The following is a 21,106-nucleotide window of genomic DNA, read 5'->3' on the forward strand; positions in this document are numbered from 1 at the left end:
AGGAATTAGCTCTCTTATACTATCCTCCTGCTTACTTCATTTAAAAATGTATATTGCCAATAATTCTTTAGAAATATGTGTAATTCTTGATAAGGCTTTTGTTAAATAAATAGTGTTTATAAGTACTGTATATTATTTACTGCAAAGCCAACTAGTATACTGTGTTTTATTTCTCATACAAATGCTTATTTTTCTGCAAGTTGATAGTTGCTTCTCTTTTTAAACTTGCCTATACACCCACTCTTAATTTTCTTTCATATACCTCATTATTAGTATTACTTTCCTATAGTCAAATAGACCAAATAATATACCAATTACATTGTTTGTATCCAATCTGAGCATGTTTCTTTCTAGAGCCATCGTACAGCTGTCATGTGAGACTTTACCTTTTCTCACCATCTCATTATTGCTTTACATTTCTGATTTATGTTGGTCACTTAGTTTCATGAATCCTTTCTGTTTCAGAGTTAACTGCCTAATCTGGTCAAAGCCAAACCTCAAGGATCAGATTAGTAAAGAGTACATGGAGAGAAACATTCTGAGACATTACATATCTAAAGATGTCTCTATTCCATGCTCAAACTTAAAAGTTTTGGCAGGTATAGAATTCTAGGTTGATAGTCATTTTCTCTCAGAATTATAAAAATATTGCTTTTTTGTTTTTCTCTCTTCTAATATAGCTATTAAAAACTCTGATGTCTTTCTGATTCCAATTGCTTTGATTATAATGTTCCCCCTCCTTTTTTGGATCTATTATTTTGAAATATTGTAGTAGTGCTGCTTGATGTGAATCTTTTAAAAAAGTTTTTCAATAACTGTACCTAGACATCTTGTCCTTCTAGTCTGAAACTTTATATTCTTCAGTTCTCAGGAAATTCCCTTTTTTTAAAAAAAATAATTTTCTCCCATTCATTTTCTCTTATTTCTCCCTGTAATTCTTAATAGCCAAATGTTAAACCTTCTGGGCTGATCTAAATCTTTCTTCCCTGCTCCCTCCTAATTTTATAATCCCTGTGTCTTTTTATCCTACATTTTGTGAGTGTTTCTTAATATTGTCATTCAGCCTACCTGTTAAATATTTTCATTTCTATAAAAGGATGTTCATTGGGACTTTTCTGATTGTATCAATGTTTTAGGAGAGATTCCAGGGATTGACAACAAAAGGTGCCAACAGATCCACTAGGGAGATGCTAAAGAATGATGAAACTGTGTCCGGAATTGGTGGGTTCTTGGTCTCATTGACTTCAAGAATGAAGCCGCGGACCCTCGCGGTGAGTATTACAGCTCTTAAGGTGGCGCGTCTGGAGTTTGTTCCTTCTGATGTTCGGATGTGTTCGGAGTTTCTTCCTTCTGGTGGGTTCGTGGTCTCGCTGGCTCAGGAGTGAAGCTGCAGACCTTCGCAGTGAGTGTTACAGCTCTTAAAAGCAGTGTGGACCCAAGGAGTGAGCAGTAGCAAGATTTATTGCAAAGAGCGAAAGAACAAAGCTTCCACAGCATGGAAGGGGACCCAAGCAGGTTGCCACTGCTGTCTTGGGCATCCTGCTTTTATTCTCTTATCTAGCCCCACCCACGTCCTGCTGATTGGTAGAGCCAAGTGATCTGTTTTGACAGGACACTGATTGGTGTGTTTACAATCCCTGAGCTAGATATAAAGGTTCTCCACCTCCCCAAGAGATCAGTTAGATACATAGTATCGACACAAAGGTTCTCCAAGGCCCCACCAGAGCAGCTAGATACAGAGTGTCGATTGGTGCACTCACAGACCCGGAGCTAGACACAGGGTGCTGATTGGCGTGTTCACAAACCCTGAGCTAGATACAGAGTGCTGATTGGTGTATTTACAATCCTTGAACTAGACATAAAGGTTCTCCAAGGCCCCACCAGAGCAGCTAGATACAGTGTCGATTGGTGCATTCACAGACCCTGAGCTAGACACAGGGTGGTGATTGGTGTGTTTACAAACCTTGAACTAGGCACAGAGTGCTGATTGGTATATTTACAATCCATGAGCTAGACATAAAGGTTTTCCAAGGCCCCACCAGAGTAGCTAGATACAGAGTGTCAACTGGTGCATTCACAGACCCTGAGCTAGATACAGGGTGCTGATTGGTGTATTTACAATCCCTGAGCTAGACACAAAGGTTCTCCACATCTCCACCAGACTCAGGAGCCCAGCTGGCTTCACCCAGTGGATCCCGCACCGGGGCTGCAGGTGGAGCTGCCTGCAAGTCCTGCGCTGTGCGCTCACAATCCTCAGCCCTTGGGTGGCCGATGGGACTGGGTGCCTTGGAGCAGGGGGTGGCGCTCGTCGGTGAGGCTCAGGTGGCACAGGAGCCCATGGAGGCGGGGGAAGACTCAGGCATGGCAGGCTGCAGTCACAAGGCCTGCCCCGCGGGAAGGCAGCTAAGGCCTGGCGAGAAATCGAGCACAGTGCGAGTGGGCTGGCACTGCTGGGGGACCCAGTACACCCTCCGCAGCCGCTGGCCTGCGTGCTAAGTCCCTCATTGCCCGGGCCTGCAGGGCCAGCCGGCTGCTCCGAGTGCGGGGCCCCCCAAGCCCACACCCACCCGGAACTCCAGCTGGCCCACAAGCGCGGCACACAGCCCCGGTTCCCGCTCGCGCCTCTCCCTCCACACCTCCCTGTAAGCTGAGGGAGCCGGCTCCCGCCTTGGCCAGCCCAGAAAGGGGTTCCCACAGTGCACAGGGAGCTGAAGGGCTCCTCAGGTGCCGCCAAAGTGGGAGCCCAGGCAGAGGAGGCACCAAGAGCGAGTGAGGGCTGTGAGGACTCCCAGCACGCTGTCACCTCTCAAAACTACAAAGGTAACTACTTTGCTGAAAAACAGTTGGACTTTTAAGGTGTAAATTATGAAAAGAAGTTATTTGATTTACTTTTTTTTTTTTTTTTTTGAGACGGAGTGTCGCTCTGTCGCCTAGGCTGGAGTGCAGTGGCGCAATCTCGGCTCACTGCAAGCTCCGCCTCCCGGGTTCATGCCATTCTCCTGCCTCAGCCTCTCCGAGTAGCTGGGACTACAGGCGCCTGCCACCACGCCTGGCTAATTTTTTGTATTTTTAGTAGAGACGGGGTTTCATCGTGGTCTCGATCTCCTGACCTCGTGATCTGCCCGCCTCGGCCTCCCAAAGTGCTGGGATTACAAGCCTGAGCCACCACGCCTGGCCTGATTTACTTTTTAATACCATAGCCTGTCAACCATATTATTTTGAATTTTTTCCCTACCCTTGAAAGGAACTTGGGCCATTTCCAGGTATTAAAAATAGTCTAAATTAGACAATTGTCTAATAAACAACTGGGGACATCTTGTCTTTCCGGAGGTCCTTTTCAGGATGACTCAATTTCTGTTCCTTTCCACATGCAACCTTCAGGAAATATAAACCTTTGTCCAACTATCAGTGAGATGCAGCAAGACCTCACTGCACCCCTTTCTCTTTGTTCTACTGTTATTTGCAACTCCAGATAGCCTCCCTCCCATTTTTGACTTTAGCAGGTCCAGTTGGATACCAATCACACTGCCCCTCAGAATTTTAGGGAGATATATAGCAATATCTTTGTGTATTTCTCTAAAAGTCAACTCACTTCACTTCTGGGGTAGAGGGGACAATCCCCTTACTTTCTGAGGGGGAGATAAGCAGCAAAGAACACACTACTAACTCTCTTTAAGAAATTCTCATGATCAGCCTTCCTCAATAAATCTCCTTATCTTCTTTCATATATGCTTCAAGTAGGTGATGACAGGGGATGTAAAGTCAGCTTCCCTTTCTCTTGCATGGTCTCAACAGGTGATTTGGAATCTGTTGGTCTTGGACTTAGCTAAAACTGAGTCCATAAGAAAACTTGCATTAACAACTTGTTTCACTTTTGTAATTTTATCTTTATTTCCAAAAGCTCTTTGTTCCCCCTGCTCCCCCACTTTTTTTCGGCTTCCCCCAACTACCCCCAAACTGAAGGTCCCCAACTGGTCCTGCTTCCGTGAGCGGCCATGACCAGGAAAAAAGGGAGAAGAACCAGTGGCATGGGGAGGGCTCATCTCCACAACATTCCATTTATACACACAACTCAACAGACAAGCACGAGTAAGCACTGCAGTTAGAAGCTGGCAGCAGAGGAAGGATAAGGAATAGGTGAGGAGTTAGGGTGTTATTAAAAAATACCCCCCCCAAACTGAAGTGCCTGAGGGGGTATTTGGTCTGCTTCTATCAGAGCATTTGAGCCAGATCGACTCCATCTAAAACAGGGGCTGGGTAAAATAAGGCTGAGAGCTACTGGGCTGCATTCCCAGGAGGTTAGGCATTCTAAGTCACAGGATGAGAAAGGAGCTCAGCATAAGGTACAGAACACAAAGACCTTGCTGATAAAACAGGTTGTGGTAAAGAAGCCAGCCAAAACCCACCAAAACCAAGATGGCCATGAAAATGACCTCTGGTTGTCGTCACTGCTCATCATACGCTAATTATAATGCATTAGCATGCTAAGAGACACTCCCACCAGCACTCTGATAATTTACAAATGCCATGGCAACATCAGGAAGTTACCCTATTTGGTTTAAAAGGGGAAGGGATCCTCAGTTCTGGGATTGCCTGCCTCTTTCCCAGAAAACTCATGAATAAGCCACCCCTTGTTTAGCATATAATCAAGAAATAACTAAGTATCCTTAGTTGAGCAGCCTATGGCACTGCTCTGCCTATGGAGTAGCAGCCATTCTTTTGTTTCTTTACTTCTCTAATAAACTTGCTTTCACTTTATTCTGTGGACTTGCCCTAAATTCTTTCTTGCATGAGATCTAAGAACCCTCTCTTGAGGTCTGGATCAGGACTCCTTTCTGTTAACACTTCAACCCAAGAGGAATCAGAAGATCGAAGGTAATTTGGGAAGGCCAGAACTGTCAGGGATGGAGGGGAGAGGAAAAGGCAGGGCTTGGTGGGGAGCTGTTTGGCAACGGGGTGGGTGAAAGTATTGCTCTCCCACTGCTGAGATTCTCCAGTCCCTTCCTGTCTGTTAGGAATAGGGCAGCCTGCAACCCCTGCGGGCAGGTCTGGGGCTTCCAGATGTTCCAGGAAGGGGGCTTACAAAGGCTTTCCCTCCAGGGAGTTGATGGCACTGCCTCCCAGTTTCTCTGCAAAGGTGCGGTCGTTCTTGACTTCCGCTTAGCAGTTTGCTTGTAATTCATGCTTGATCCCCGTCAGCTTCTTCCTGATAGTGTCCTTGGAGTTGGCATAGATCATTTTGCTCTTCAGGGGTGCAGACTCAGGCCCAGAAGCTGAACACCAGGTCCTCCTCCTTGCTCTCCTTGGTCTCACAGTTTGTGTCATAGAGGGCATTACAGAAGTCTTTGTCTGGCAGCATCTTGACAGAGGTGGTGGATAGGCCATTGACAGTCTGGCTGACATCACCCACCAACATCTGGTTGCCCTCCTTGAGGATGAGTTCTTGTCCTCACTCAGGCAGAAGAGTACCACCTTCTTGAGCTTCTTCAACTCCTCTGGTTTTAACAACTTGTGTACCTTCATGTCATTGGATACCTTGATGATGCCATCAGAGACAGCCACACAGGAATCTACATTTCCAGAAGTCAAAAAGAGATGGCAAAGAGAGCCAGAGAGGAGGAGATCTGACTGAACCTGCTCTTTAATACTACACAGTATCGTCTATGTTGTCCAAGACTAGAAATCAATGATTTTCATGATCTTCTTTCATTTCCTTTATTATCTCTGCTTCCTTGAGTGTCATCTTTTGTTTGTTTACTTTTGCTTTCTAGTTTAGCAGAGGCTTTCTTCATGTGTTGGTGATCCTTGATTGCCTATTGTCATTTAATATTGAGGTACTAGAATGTGAATGGTGTTTAAGAAGGGAGATAAACTTGTAGTTAAGCTGACCACACTTAACTGGAAGTCTTCTTGGGTTTTGAAGTCATAAATTTAGTTTAATTTCTAAATCTTATCCCTATATTCATCCATTTTAGGGCTGTGGTTTATGTTTTTTCTCCAGCTCTTCATCTTCGTGTGGGCTGCTAGAAAAATGAGGTCTACTAGAAAATGTGTGGCCCTTCATTATCTAGGACAGTGTGGGTTTTCTGAAGAGTTCCTAAACTAGAGCTAAGTTATGGAAAATGTTTCATATCAAAATGGATGAAATATACAAGCCAAAGTTATGGCATCTACTTTCCCATTCCATGCATACTTTCATAGTTTTCATTTTGGAAGATTCTGAATATGCTACAAGAAAATCCTTGGGAATTTAAATTGAGTAGACTACTATTATAGTGTACAGTCACTCAGATTACTATGTTTTGTTGTGTATGAATGTTAGGGCACAAATGGAAAAATTCATCTGTTGCTAAAAGTGGCACATATTCAGAGAACTCTATTGTGGTAGGCTGTTCTTTAATAACGACCACAGCAATCGCTCTTATCCCACATGTCGTTTGGTAATGTGGCTGTGCCATTCCTCCTACCTTGGATGTATTTCCCCTCATTCTGGGCTGGCCCTGTAGTTTGCTTTGACCAACAGAACGTGATGACAGTGATGCTATGTGTTGGCTGGGCCCAGAGCTTCAGAGATCACATGGCTTCTGTTTTTGCCTTGATCCTCCATGTTTTTGCCTTGAGCCCTGGGTATTCTGTTGGAGAGAGGCCAATGGAGGAGCACTGAGGCATACCTGCCAACAGATAGGACCAGGGCCCCAAACATGTAGGTGAGGCCCTTTTGGATCCTCTGACCCCAGTAATCTGCAGACAACCCCACATGAAGCCCAGACAAATTGGACCTGCTGAGTCCTGCCTAAATTTTTGACCCACAGAATCATAAGCAATAGAATGGTTCTTGTTTTAAGCAAATAAGTTTGGGGTTGGTTTGTTATACGGCAATAGATCACTGACCAACTCTCTTTAGAACTAGTTAGAGCAGGGATTTCCAACTCACATTGCATTTTGGGTATCTGCACTTATGTGCTCTTGTCCGAGGATCGGGGCCACGGCTTCTGATTCTTAAAGTAGTCTCTATCTTCAAAAAGACTAAGAACCATTGAATTATGGGCCATTACGAGTTAAACACAGTATCAACAGATTTTACTGTTTATACAATACACGCTTATGCCATTATAAAAATATGATTATAAAATTATATTAATTAAAAGATTGTCCCAAAGTCATAGCAAAAAATTTTGTTTGTATCCTTCCAGAGCACATAAGTATTAGGGATCTATTTGGAGAAATTAAAATGGCATATATGTATTTACATATGTGTGCCAATGTGTATACTGATATATAAATGAAGGTACTTGGCCAGTAAGAAAATCAGAACTTACTTTTGTTTTGTGGTCAAATCAATATTTTACTTTCTAGCTCTTGCATTTCACGTCACTCCTAAAAAGGTCCTCTCTCCCTAAGTATAAAATAGACCCATATTTCTTTTAGGACTTTGCAGTCTCAACTTTCTTTCTCTTCATCACAATCATTTATCCCTCTATGGCTTATCTGAGGTTTATTTTGGTGGAAGGAATGAGGTAGGAAGCTTGCTTCCCCCCGCCCAACATTTATTAAATAGTATATGTTTTCATCACTCATTTCAATGCCTACCTCATATACTGAATTTCCATATGTATTTGGGAATACCTCCAGACCCAATGCTGCACTATTCATCTTGCTACTCCAGTAACTCACTGTTTTGATGGCTATTGCTTATAATGCATTTTATTTCATGGGAAGATGGTCTTTCCTTTTGTCTTTTTTTTTTTTCTACAAACATTTTTCCTTCAACTATTATCTTTTAATTTTTTCAGATAAACTTAAGAATCATCACATCAATTAGCATCCATCCTTCTACTGCCTGCCTCCACAAATTCCCCAAATAATCTTTTTTCTTTTTTCTTTTAATTTTAGAGAACATCACATTGAATTCATAGCTTCTTCTGGGGAGAAGTTACAACTTCACAACACTGAGCTTTCTACCAAAGAGCAAGGTCTCTTTGCATTGATTCAAGACTTAAATGGCTGACAGCACAATTTTTTTTAAATTTATTTTTTGAGATGGAGTCTCACTCTGTTGCTCAGGCTGGGATGCAGTGGCATGATCTCGGCTCACTGCAACCTTTGCCTCCCAGATTCAAGTGATTCTCCTGCCTCAGCCTCCCGAGTAGCTGGGATTACAGGTGCCTGCCACCGTGCCCAGCTAATTTTTGCATTTTTAGTAGACACGGGGTTTCGCCATGTTGGCTGGGCTGGTCTTGAACACCTAACCTCAGGTGATTGGCCTGCCTCGGCCTCCCAAAGTGCCGGGATTACAGGTGTGAGCCACTGTGCCCGACCTGACAGCACAATTTAAAAATGGTATTTTTATCTCTGTTAAATTTTCCTCTAGATATTTTAAGTTTTTTGGTCAACAAAAAAGACAATGTATTACACCAATATTCAGTTACCTCTGGCTTGGCGGAAGCAGTACCCTACCACTCCATCCAGGTAAATGATCATGGTTTTTCCCTGTACATTTCAAAGTCATTTTGGTCAAGTTCCCAAAGTCTGAATGCATCACACATAACTTGTAATGGGTCACTGTCCTGTTTAACTCAGGAATAATTGTACTTGAAAACCCCGATGGTTTTCTAAGCTTATCTTAAACTTATTGTGTCTTGTACTGAAAAAGGTCTGTTTGTTAAACACAGATTTCCACACTGGGGTTATACTACTTGGAAAAACAGTGCTCCCAAAGGGAAACCCAAAGTTCCTCTGATGGACTTATAGGCCTATAATTTGAAGAAGGATATAAAGAATGAGCATGCTTAAATATCAATGTTGGGTGGATACTTCAAAATTTCCCAGGTTCTATCCTCTGTTCCATAAATCAAAGTGTTTTAAAGGGATTAAGTAATGAACGTTGAGGCTTTGCCTGGGGTTTGACTATACGCTATAAGACGGAAGGAAGCAGGAGTCATGAGTTCACTGGGAAAGAAGCCAAATCATACCTCTGGTCAAAAAGAACAACAAAAAGTAAACCCCAGGTTTCACAAAAAGCTCCTTTAGCCCTTTTTTGAGAGATACGTTAACATCAATAATTCTACCTATGAATTCACATATATAGAAGTTTGGATTCTAAATATCACTTTGGTACTAGAAGTGAGATGTAGCATTTAGAAGCAATAAAGTGAATATTTGACATGAGGAACAAAGTAAAATGCAAGGAAATGGCAGAAGGGAAAAATGTTGGAAATCCTGGGTCAGGGACTGGTGAATTAGTAATGGAGTCAGGGCAGACAGGCCTCTCATTGGCCAAACTTTTGGTTTTATGTCCTGGCCCTGGAAAGCTCCTTTTCTGCAGTCAAATACCATGGATCAGTTCCAAAGATGATCAGCCAGAGTTTCAAACTGAAGCTGGTGTGAGAATACTACTACAGAGAAAATAATATCTTATGGGGTGGTGATAAGACCTTATGAGCCATTTTAATTTACTATAATATTTTGAGGAAAGATAATGAAGGTGTAAGGAAAAAAAGAAAATGCCTTAATATTCTTTCTGAAAACATTCTGGCAATGTTCAATGACTGCATAGAATTTGCTGTGGAGAGGAATCCTAAAGATGAGGAAGTGGGTACATCCATTAACGAAAAAAAAAAAAAAAAAGATGATCGTATTATTTTTATTTTTAGTTGATTACAGAGAAAATGTCCCCACTGTTCCAGAAAGACTGATTTACAGCAAGCTTTTGACCACCCAATTAAGCTGTGACACTGAGATAGTGCTAGTTACTTTTTCTCATGAATAGTTCTAGGCTAGATCACCTTTTCAAAAGAATAAAAATAAGTGACCTGAGAGTATATCCTGAATCAATAAATGTCTGTCTACAACTCGCACAGTACAGAATCCACTGTGAACATCTCTCTTTTCTGGATGGTAAAACTCCTTAACTCTACAAATACAGGGTTCGTTTTATCATCAGATCACTTTCTCATCAAGACCTGTGTCTTTTCAGGCAGTGGTGAAGTCTGCTATTCAGGAGAAAAAAAATCAAAACTGACACGCATGCATGCAATCATGTTGAATGGAACTCTTAGGCCTGTGAGGAAAAGACCCTCATTCGTGGGTTTTTATGGTACCTGACAGCTCTCTAATTTTGGTTGGTCAGATGAGATTGTCTGGGCTAAGGGATGGAGAATAGGCATAAACTAAGCATGTGTTGAAAAGGAGAATTGATGACAGTCTTACCCATAATGCAGCTGTCAGATTCAAAACACTCAAGCTTCCTCACCCTGTCTCAATATGGCCATTCCACAGAAGGGAAACTAGTTATCTTTCCAGGGAATGAAATGGATGCTATTAAGATACTCCCACAAGGATTTAGTTATTATGTGGGCATTGCCTATGCCATTAAACTGTATCCCAGGAGGTCCTGAGGGTTTGATGGCAGGATCTCAGGATCACCATGATAAGAGGGTGAGAAAACATGCATGTCACTTCCCTTATTCCTCATGTGCGCCCACTATTCGGAGGATAAAACTTCACCATTAATCTAAACACATCACTTGCCATGTAAGAATTTTCTTTCATCTCCCCAGGTCTGAGAACACAAATAAATTGGTCCAATATATTATTGAAAATCCTCTTTAATATTATAGTTAATAAGAATTAACAGCTAGATGAGGACTTCTTAAATCTAATTATTCACTGATCAAACATAAACATGGAGTCCTGGGGAAAGACAGAGCATGAGGTACTATCTATGCTGGGCACTACAAGAGTTAAAATAAAAGGTTGGTGAATTGACACACAGAGAAAAGGACATTAAGGATATTGTCTGATGACAATGCTGAAAAAATCAAAACCTTTCTGAAATTCCCTTCTGTCTTGCAGGTCATGAGAGAGTTTCAGGGTGATAATTTTTAAATGTGGAGGCCACTTACAATTCTGCTAAGCACTATTATAGTGGCTATGTGGTTGGGTGAAAATCATTCTTTCAAGAAGACCAAAGAATTCTACATTTTCTCCTAAAGATTTCCTTCTTTAATAAGGACTTGAGCAGATCCTTGTCATTGTTCTAGATAATGGATTACCTACACATACATTTCCAAGTGTAATGACACTCTTGCTTATTAAAGACCTTTCAGCTGAAGGGGCAGAATATTATGAACTGGCCGAGCCATTCATTTTCTTGAATATGTTATTCAGTATTTTATGCTAAACCAGCAATACACCATCCATTTTAGTACAATGATCCTTATGTTCAATAAAATTGAAGTGTCGCATCATAAATCATTATAGTCATTTATTTTACATTAGACACATTAGCCACTATATTCCATAATCTATTACAATAAGGTGGATTTAAATGTACCCCAAGGAACTGCAATAATAACTCGAGAACCAAATATAGCAATTTATGGATAAAATATGCTTAACCTAAAACTGCACTAGCTATCGTGATGGCTGTGAACTCTGAATGGAATTTAGTGCTGATGGTGACTGAACTCAGCTATACATAAAGAGGGAGGAAAGAGAAAAGGATGGCAGACCTTCCTCCAATTTTCTGTTCATTAATTTAAAAAATGTACTAGATTATTACACTATCAGTGAGACAGACAAATTTTGCTGGAGGAACTCATGCTCAATTGAAACTTTTTCTAAGTAACACATGTTCAAAATCTCTAATTAACTATTCAATAGGATACCTGTTGTTTCCAACAACAGCAGTGTCTGGGAAAGCTTCATCAATTCAGACTAATTCCACTAACTCCGCATTTGTGAAAATTCAGACAGACTGGGTGGTGTGAAGAAAAAGGTTTGCACATGTGATTCATAGTGTAAAAGAGGTACCCCGATAATATTTTTATACCAGAGAAGCATTTCCAAACATCCTTAAGTTTGTAGGAGGCATTCTTTTACTAATAGTTGAGATGATAATTATAAATTCTTACCAATTAATGAAAATTATTTTCTTGAATGATCTCTTTTAGATAATATTGGCCTACTCCCATTTCCTATATGTATCTAAAAGCAATAAAACTGTGTCCTATAATTCAGATTCTTCACTAATTTGGTATCCCCCCACTTAGTCATGGATGGTGAGGTCTTTGTAATTTTAGGTAAATGGTTACTATCCATGTTATTGACTCTCCTAGACAGCTCACTCGGTGATCTCAAGTCTTTGAGATTTGATCATGAAATGAGACTAGCTTTATTATATTGCCGGATATGAAGTCCTTGCTATTCAAGATTAAAATTTGTATTTTTTGCTGTGTTCAATCTGAAATAGCATGACCCAGAACTGGCATAGTCAATTCTTCCTCAGGAAATTAGGGACCAGATTACATTTCCCATGTGTAAGTCCTCATTCACCTACCTTTGCTTCCTTCCTCCCTACCTCCCTTTCATCCAACCACCTAATCATCAGCCAATGATCCATTTAGTGACTATCCTACTTATTTAATGCCTTCTCTGTGCCAGACACAAGGCGGACACCAAGAACACAAAGAATAAGACAAGGCACCTAACATTTGTAATAAGATATTTTCTATGATTACATTATTCCTTTTATCGATGCAAAAATGTTGTATTCTTTTACACCATTTTTAATAATCAAATACTTACAGTTAGTTATAAGATTTTCCTCAGTCAACATTTATAGAATTGTAAATTTATACATAAACCAAATTCTGAGGGGAAAAAGAGGACCGTGGTTGGCTAAATGACCTGGGGTGAATAATTTATTCTGTCTAACCCTCACTTCTTCATCTGTACAATGAGAGCGTTAACTGGATAGTTTCTTAGAGTTCCTTCTCGAATTTTAGGACTTGAATCATTTTCTCTGTCCTCTATAGCCATCGGTTCCGTTTATTAAAATGTCTCCAATGCAAAAAAGGACAAAAAAGTTAAAGAAGTAGAAAATCTTGTCACTGTCATATTTGCCAGTCTCTTGCAATCCAGTCTATACTGCTTCATCTTTTCCTTTTACTGTCAACTGCTAATACCAAATGTGCTGTTCTCTCATCAGTTTGCAGTCTAATTTATACCCATAAAATACTGTTACCATCTGATGACAATGCGAACACCAAATCTGTTGTCCCCACTCTTCTGAATCCTCTTTCAGCATCAGTATCGTCCTGGGTTTTCTCTTCTACAGATATATCTGAATTATACATTATTTCCCCCAGGCATGCTCTTCCAAACTAAATAAAATTTCATTTTCTGTTTCTTGCCTTAATCCTACTAGATGACTTGGCTTAAAATATTTACAGACTCCATTTTGTACCATTTTTAATAATTTGGCCCTATTGCATGTATTTATTTTCTCTTGTGTTTTAGAGGGTTGTGGTTTGTGCTCACCCATAATTAAGGCTTTCCTCTAATACTATATGTCACCTTTGGCATGTTCTGTTAATTATGGAGAAAAATTACGCTCCCTACCTCTAGAGAGATGGAATAAAAATTACATAAATATATAATAAAGATACATGGATACAATGGTCCTCAGATCAACCTGTGGGCTCAACAAGGTGCCTCATAAAAAAAGTTTATATAGACAATAGACATCTACCTGTACAAAATCTTTAGGCCAAATTTAGAAATATGAAAATATTTCTGAGCATATTCTTTGATCAAAAAACAAATATAAACCAGAGTCCAGTCTAGTGGATCTAGGTGACTGATAGAATGAATTTAACGTGGCGAGTAGTTACAAATATTTTAGACGATCTGAAAACTAAATGGTATGGTGACAGAGATTAATGTAGGTCAGGTGCGGTGGTTCGTGCCTGTAATCCCAGCACTTTGGGAGGCTGAGGTGGGCAGAACACTTGAGGTCAGGAGTTTGAGACCAGTCTGGGTAACATAGTGAAACCTCCTCTCTACTAACAATAAAAAAAATTAGCTGAGTGTGCTGGTGATGCCTGTAATTCCAGCTACTCTGGAGGCTGAGGCATGAGAATTGCTTGAACCCGGGAAGCAGAGGTTGCAGTGCACTGAGATTGCAGCACTGTACTCCAGCCTGGGCGACAGAGCAAGACTGTCTCAAAAAAAGATTAACAGAGGCAGGAGGCACTATGCATCCTAGGCTGGAGAAGTAAATGGGCTTATCCAAAGAGCCAGGAGCTCTTCCATCTCTTGCCAGTGCTTCCTTTTGGCCAAATCAGGTGAAAGGATAAGTGGATAGAGAGGGAAGTTAGGGAGTCTCAAACTTCTGAGCCACTCACTGTGCAGACCCCTTCCAAGACCTGGGAGGGGTGCTAGCAAACTGTGTACATGGTCGTATGTATACAATTTGAAAAAGTATAGTATTTTAATTTAAATAATTATGAGTGCTTTCTTTTTGTACTTTGATATCCCCTGCATTTTACTTCTCAAGTAAGCCCCTATCTAGGGACTGGTTAGGGGGAGTTGAGCTGGGGACTCATTTAGTTTCTGTCTAGTGGGATATGTGTGTATCGTTCACAGTTTTTTTTTCTTTTCTGTGTAGATTTAAACCATTGGTTGTAGTTGACATAAGAATTGAGGGTTGCTAGTAGCACTCATTGTGTGAAGACTGGGGATGCCAGAGAGCCTACAGACAGAGAACTGCTCTGTACTCTTAAGAATTTCTCCACATCCAGCATGAATTTTAAATGCCCACCAAGTGGATAAAGAAAATGTGGTACCTACACACCATGGAATACTATATAGACATTAAAAATAATAAAACAATGCCCTTTGCAGCAACATGGACGCAGCTGGAAGCCGTTATTTGGTTTTCTGTTCCTGTGTTAATTTGCTTAGGACAATGGCCTCCAGCTGCATCCATGTTCTCATAAGTGGGAGCTGAACACTGAGTACTCATTGACATAAAGAAGGAAGCAACAGACACTGTGGACTACAAGACAGAGGAGGAGGCAGGCAGACAAGGACTGAAAAATTATTGGGTACTATGCTCACTACCTGGGTGACAGGATCAATTATATCCCAAACCTCAGCACCACACAATATACCCATGCAACAAACCTGCACATGTACCCACCTGAGTTTAAAATAAAAGTTGAAAGTATTTTAAAAAATTAAAAAATGAAAATATATATGAAAAAACACTCCACCATACATTTAGATAGGAGGAAAGAAAGGTTGTTGTTGATGTCTTGGTGTTAGAATGGACTGTAGTAATCCACACACATCCATTGTGCCATTTTACCTGGCATTCACCTCAGATGTCTTAACCCCAAGAAACTGATGACAGACTCATTGGTTGCAACACAAGAAACTTAAACTATCTTAAAATCTTAGGTTTTCCCACAATTGACAATGATCCTAACAATTTATGTAACATTAATAATGTTATGAATGGGAACATTTCTAAATTGTCAATAATAAAAAAGTAAATTCCAATTAGCATACTGAGGAAAGACAATTATATTTCTGCTTTTCCTATAGAAAATTGTTATAAAAAGAAACAAAGATGATGAAGCTAAAAATTCTAGGAAAAAATTATGAGATATATCTCAACAGTTAACTAATAAAATATGACCTTATTTTTCCAGCTTTTTCTATTTGTTCTTGATTTTTAAAATTCTGAGTAACTTTTTAAGATTTGTAATTTTTTGTGATTTTTAAAAATTAATTAATTTTTTTTTTTTTTTGAGACAGAGTCTGGCTCTGTCACCCAGGCTGGAGTGCAGTGGTGTGATCACAGCTCACTGCAACCTCCAACTCCTGGGCTCCAGGGATCCTCCTGCCTCAGCCTCCAAAGTATCTGAGACTACAGATGCATACCATCACACCTAGCTAATTTTTTTTCTTTTTTGTAGAGATGAGGTCTCATTATGTTGCCCAGGCTGGTCTTGAACTCCTGGGCTCAAGTGATCTTTCTGCCTGGACCTCCCAAAGTGCTAGAATTATAGGCGTGAACCACCACGCCTGGACTGTTATTTTTTTCTCATAGAAAATAAATACTCCCTTTTGTACACAATTTTGTATGTATAATTTTGTATTATGACTAAATATGACCCCCAAATTGCATAAACTTTAGATCCTACCAACCTGCTGACACAGGAGCTTAGGAAATGAATTTTACAGTTACCTAAAGCAACACAGAGTAGAATAGGAGAAAGGTGGAGAAGAGATCTGGGAGCGAATTAGCCAAAGACAAGCACTACAGTACATTACAGAGCTTGCAAAATCTCTGGAAGGGCCAGGGAACCAGGCGAAGAAGTTTCACAACCAGAGATACTGGCTAACATCATACCAGGGAGTTGGGGAAGACTAGTTACTTCCTACATTAGACATAAGCATTATAGTTCAAGCCACCAATGTACTGATAATGAATTTTGAATGGTATCAACCACTGATGCATCTGCCAGGGCTGTCCCTAGAAACTTGATGTAGATCTTGCAAAATGAACCACAGATGCATGTTTGTTTGGGTCACTAACTTAATTCTAAGTCTGGTTTATCTACATTTGATTGGAGTAGCCAGGGTCACTCACCCTAGAGAAAAAACAAGTGGGTCTTCTTATTCCCATAAGAGGGGAACTTCCAAGGAAAGGATTAACACTGGGAAAACAAAAACAAAAACAACAAACAGATATCCACTACATTCCACCACCATCATCCCTATTTTATAGAATGGAAATAGAAATGGAAGCCTTAACATGGAAAGTAATCTGCCCACATTCAAATAGCTAGAAATGGATAGAGCCAGGATGCTGCCTCCAGACTTGAAGACACAAATTCAAATGCCTCTAGAATCCAGGGTGTGATACAGATGAGTGGAGAAAAGCAGCAGTACAGTGTGATGAAAAATATCAACAGATCATTGGTCACCAGGATTGGCGGCAACAGGGAGTGGGGAGACTGAGGAGAACCAGAGAGCTCATGTCTATGTACGAGGGACAGCTGCTCCCAAGTTCCTCCTGGCTGTGGCTGCATGGGAATGTTCCCCAGTGGGGCCATCTATGCAGATTGTAAAACAGAGGTTAGAAATCTAGATTTTTACTGTGAAATGTCCCAATTTTTAAATGTTGTTAAAAATTGAAAAAAACTTTGTAACTATTGTTTGGGCCATAATTGTACAAGCTCATCTGCTGCTAGATTATTACCTCAGGCTTCTATCTGCAATGTCTGCTCCAGGGTGAGCTCTCACTCACTGAATTACATTACTATACCTCTTCTTTTCAATTAATTGCATTTTACAAACCCACTTTTAACTCCCAGCCTTTACTTTTCCTCTATACTTGACCAGAGGAGAATTAGAAGGTCTGAATTTTCAGTCCTGACATACTGCTCATTAGCTGTATAATCCTGACTGAGTCCTTTAACTTCTCAAAATCTTAGGTCTTTACCTGGAAAACGGGAAAAAAAAAATCTACTCTGCCTATCTCCTGGGGTTGTTTTGAGAATCAAATGAAACAATGAATATGAATGTGTTTTGAAAGCTATCAAAATCTACAGAAAAGTCAGTATATTACTTTTAATGATAACCTTAATTTTCAAAAAAGTAATTAGCCAAAATTCCTCCTTTCCGTTTATAGAAAATAACACATTAATTTTTCTTCCGTCTCTGATTCCACTCCCATCATCCTTGGCATTTCAAAAACGATCTGCCTTGTAGTCAACAAGTTCATTAACCACTTCCCTAAACACCGCAGGAAACAACTCATCTCCCCCAAAGAACCCAAATTTTGAACATAAGCATTTATTTTTTCACATACATTTTTTCCGTTTTTTTTCTAACCAAGTACAACATTAATGAGTTGTGTTTTACTTGAACTTTTGTATGGAGATTTCAGGGTAACTGACTTGAACAAGGAGGCAGGATTTCTTAGGAGGTCAACCAGGAGGCAGAGCTTGAGTGTGAGTATCCACATCCCCCACTGCCATTCCTTGTGTTTTCTGAGAGTTTGTGTCATGAGCCTGAACTGTCTATGTACCATATGTGCCCTGGGGAAAGCCATTCTTATTGAAAGGCAAAATAAAGCAATCACTTATATGAAGAATGGAACCCATTTGGCAATGATATTCCTTTCCATATTTCCCTTCTCTGAACATTTTGTTACAGAGCAAAGACAGGCATAAACCTCACCCTGCTTCCTTTGTGGAAGCCCTCAGCTGCCCCGCCGTGAATACTGACCTGGCACTATCTGCCACCAACGGGGAATGTTTGGAGGGAACATCTACACATTTGATGGTATAGCTATCGTTAATTAAATAAAAACTATAAACAGAGAATGTGACAAAACGAAAAGGTCCAGATTTGCAAAGTTCTTTTTTAACTATAGGAGGCCTCTTTGAGGAGGATATGATGATATCCTTTAGTACCGACCCAAACAGTATGGATGGCTAGTGCCATATCTTTTAAAATTCGTGTCAGTGGACTCTTCTAAAAATTGTCCACACAGGGCAGTTCAGAATCTGGTCTTCACTCCCATTCTTTGTGCTTGCCAGCTGGGACTCCATTCTGTTTTCACAAATACGCCACGTGCATCCTCTCTTTCCCCTGCCTGAGGTGACTGTCCTGTCTGATATGCCTCTCCTTTATGCCTGCCACCAACTTAGAATCTAAAGTCCTTCAAGGCTTGGCACAAACCCAACACCCTCTATGAAGCCTTCCCTGATTGCACTAATCCCCCCACCAAACTTCTTTTCTTCTGACTTTGACCCACAATTTAGCATCAGATGTTGTATCCTGGTACCTAAGTGGCAGTCTCATCTGTTCCATTGGACTTGAAGGTTCAGGGCCATTATGCGTACATCTCCTTTAATTTCCAGAGTGTGCAGTTCAAGGCAGCGCTTGGCACAGAATATGAACTGAGTAACAAATTTATTTACATGCAAATTCTGGCTATATCTCGTGGCTTCCAGAACCTAAGTGCTTCAGAGTAAAAACACTGACACAGGCACTGCCTGAGGAAGTGCTGTACATGCTGCTTCCAAAAACATTCAAGGAGCTGTTGAACAACCACTGGCACAGACAGTATAGAGTGGAATCATGTGTGAACAGAGACGGGTAAAGAAAATGGTAGCCCAGACACGGAGGGTTGTCAGCCCATAGTCACGTACTAGACGAGTGGTCAAAGTAGCACTTAAACCCTGGCATTCCAGCTCCCAGCCTGGACTCCTTCTAAAGTGTTTGCGGACAATCACATCTGAAGAATCACTCTGAACATACTGCATTTTGTCTGCCACACGGTATCTGGAGAGGTCCAGGTCTCATGTGGTTACTACATGAAATGTCCAAACCCCCTATTTCCACAAGGGTAGAGACTTTTGTTTTGTTCGTTGTGATAACTCCGAGTACTTTTCACATACTAGGTACCAAAAAATATTGACCTAATGTTGAATGAATGAGTGCCTAGAAAATCTGACTATCAGTCATACAGACTAGGCTGTGTTGCAAAAGCAATGCTCAAACCTCAGCCACTTAAAAAATCAAGGACTATTTCTCACTCATGTTCCATACCCACTACGAGTTAGCAGGGAACTCTGCTCTATCTCACCTTACTATGAGACCCAGACTAGTAAAACAGCCACCATCATGAGTGCTGCTGGTCACCATGCCAAAGAGAAAGAGGACTGGAGGGTTTCAAATTTGCAGACAAATGGTTGGCCTGGAAGCTACACACATCATTTTCACTCCAAATTCACATGCCAGACTTCATCACATGGCCTGCTCAACCATAAGGGGCCAGCAAGGATAATACTACCATGCTGCTAACAGGGGAAGGGGCAAGAAATACGTGTAGAGCAGCCTTTGGGACTTTCATGAAGAATATTTGCTTTCAGTGCCTTTAGTTTTCTTTAAAGCCATCAAGTAGGTTGAAGAAGAATAAATAGTCTGGAAGAAGCCATCTTTCATGTGTAGCGGTAATGTAAAAGAGAATTCGAGACATCTGTTTCATTACTTCTCAGGTAAGAAGCAATTATGAGGCTGGGCATGGTGGCTCACACCTGAAATCCCAGGACTTTGGGAGGATGAGGTGGGTGGATCACGAGGTCAGGAGTTCGAGGCCAGCCTGGCCAACATGTGAAACCCCATCTCTACTAAAATTACAAAAATTAGTCAGGTGTGGTGGTGCGCACCTGTAATCCCAGCTACTCAGGAGGCTGAGGCAGGAGAATCACTTGAACTCGGGAGGGGGAGGTTGCAGTGAGCTGAGATCACACCACTGCACTCCAGCCTGGGTGACAGGGCAAGACTCTGTCTCAAAAAAAAAAAAAAAAAAAAGAAAAGCACTTATGAGATGTTAAGGAATCAGACTCCATTGTAAGAATAGAGGCGGCTGGGCACGGTGGCTCCCGCCCGTAATCCTAGCACTTTGGGAAGCCAAGGCAGGCGGATCATGAGGTCAGGAGATCGAGACCATCCTGGCTAACATGGTGAAACCCCATCTCTGCTAAAAATACAAAAAATTAGCCAGGCTTGGTGGCGGTCACCTGTAGTCCCAGCTAAGGCTGAGGCAGGAGAATGGTGTGAACCTGGGAAGTGGAGCTTGCAGTGAGCTGAGATTGCACCACACTGCACTCCAGCCTGGGCGACAGAGCGAGACTCCATCTCAAAAAAAAAAAAAAAAAAAAAAAAGGAGGCACAGTCCACGCAGAAATGACAGGAGACAGGAAAAAGAGAAAGTTCAGGAAATCAGCAAGGTACTTTTCTACAGATCAACAAAGGGGTTTTGGTTCATTTCATGCAGAGTCTGAATCAACAGTGATGTGGTTTTCCCAAAGGTGAATTAAATTTTAGTTTACATTAACAGAAATATAACTTCTAGAATGATGGAGGTGATAATTCTGCCTAACTCCACATTGGTAGAACCGCATCTGGGATATCATATCAGTGCCCGGTAATGGATTAGTGCAAACAGAGGAACATGACTGGATTGCTAAAGAGCTCAATATTCTGCCACAAGAGGAACAAAAAAAGTAAATTGCAATATATAACTTGAATAAGAAAATACTCATGGAGGCTGGGTGCAATGGCTAATACCTATAATCCCAGCACTTTGGGAGGCTGAGGCAGGTGGATGATTTGAGGTCAGGAGTTCGAGACCAGCTTGGCCAACATGGTGAAACCCTGTCTCTACTAAAAATACAAAAATTAGCCAGGCATGGCGATGCATGCCTGTAGTCCCACCTACTTGGGAGGCTGAGGC

The 21,106-nt window shown here is 41.1% G+C and overlaps 1 protein-coding gene and 1 pseudogene across 3 annotated transcripts in view; both read right to left on the reverse strand.

Annotated features, from left to right (window-relative positions):
- Window positions 1-21,106, reverse strand: part of RARB (retinoic acid receptor beta) — a 775,478-nt gene that overhangs the window by 270,351 nt on the left and 484,021 nt on the right. The window lies entirely within an intron of this gene.
- On the reverse strand, window positions 5,080-7,653 carry LOC129491318 (cofilin-1-like; annotated as a pseudogene).

Source organism: Symphalangus syndactylus, chromosome 1, assembly GCF_028878055.3.
Source record: "Symphalangus syndactylus isolate Jambi chromosome 1, NHGRI_mSymSyn1-v2.1_pri, whole genome shotgun sequence".
Taxonomy (NCBI): Eukaryota; Metazoa; Chordata; class Mammalia; order Primates; family Hylobatidae; genus Symphalangus; species Symphalangus syndactylus.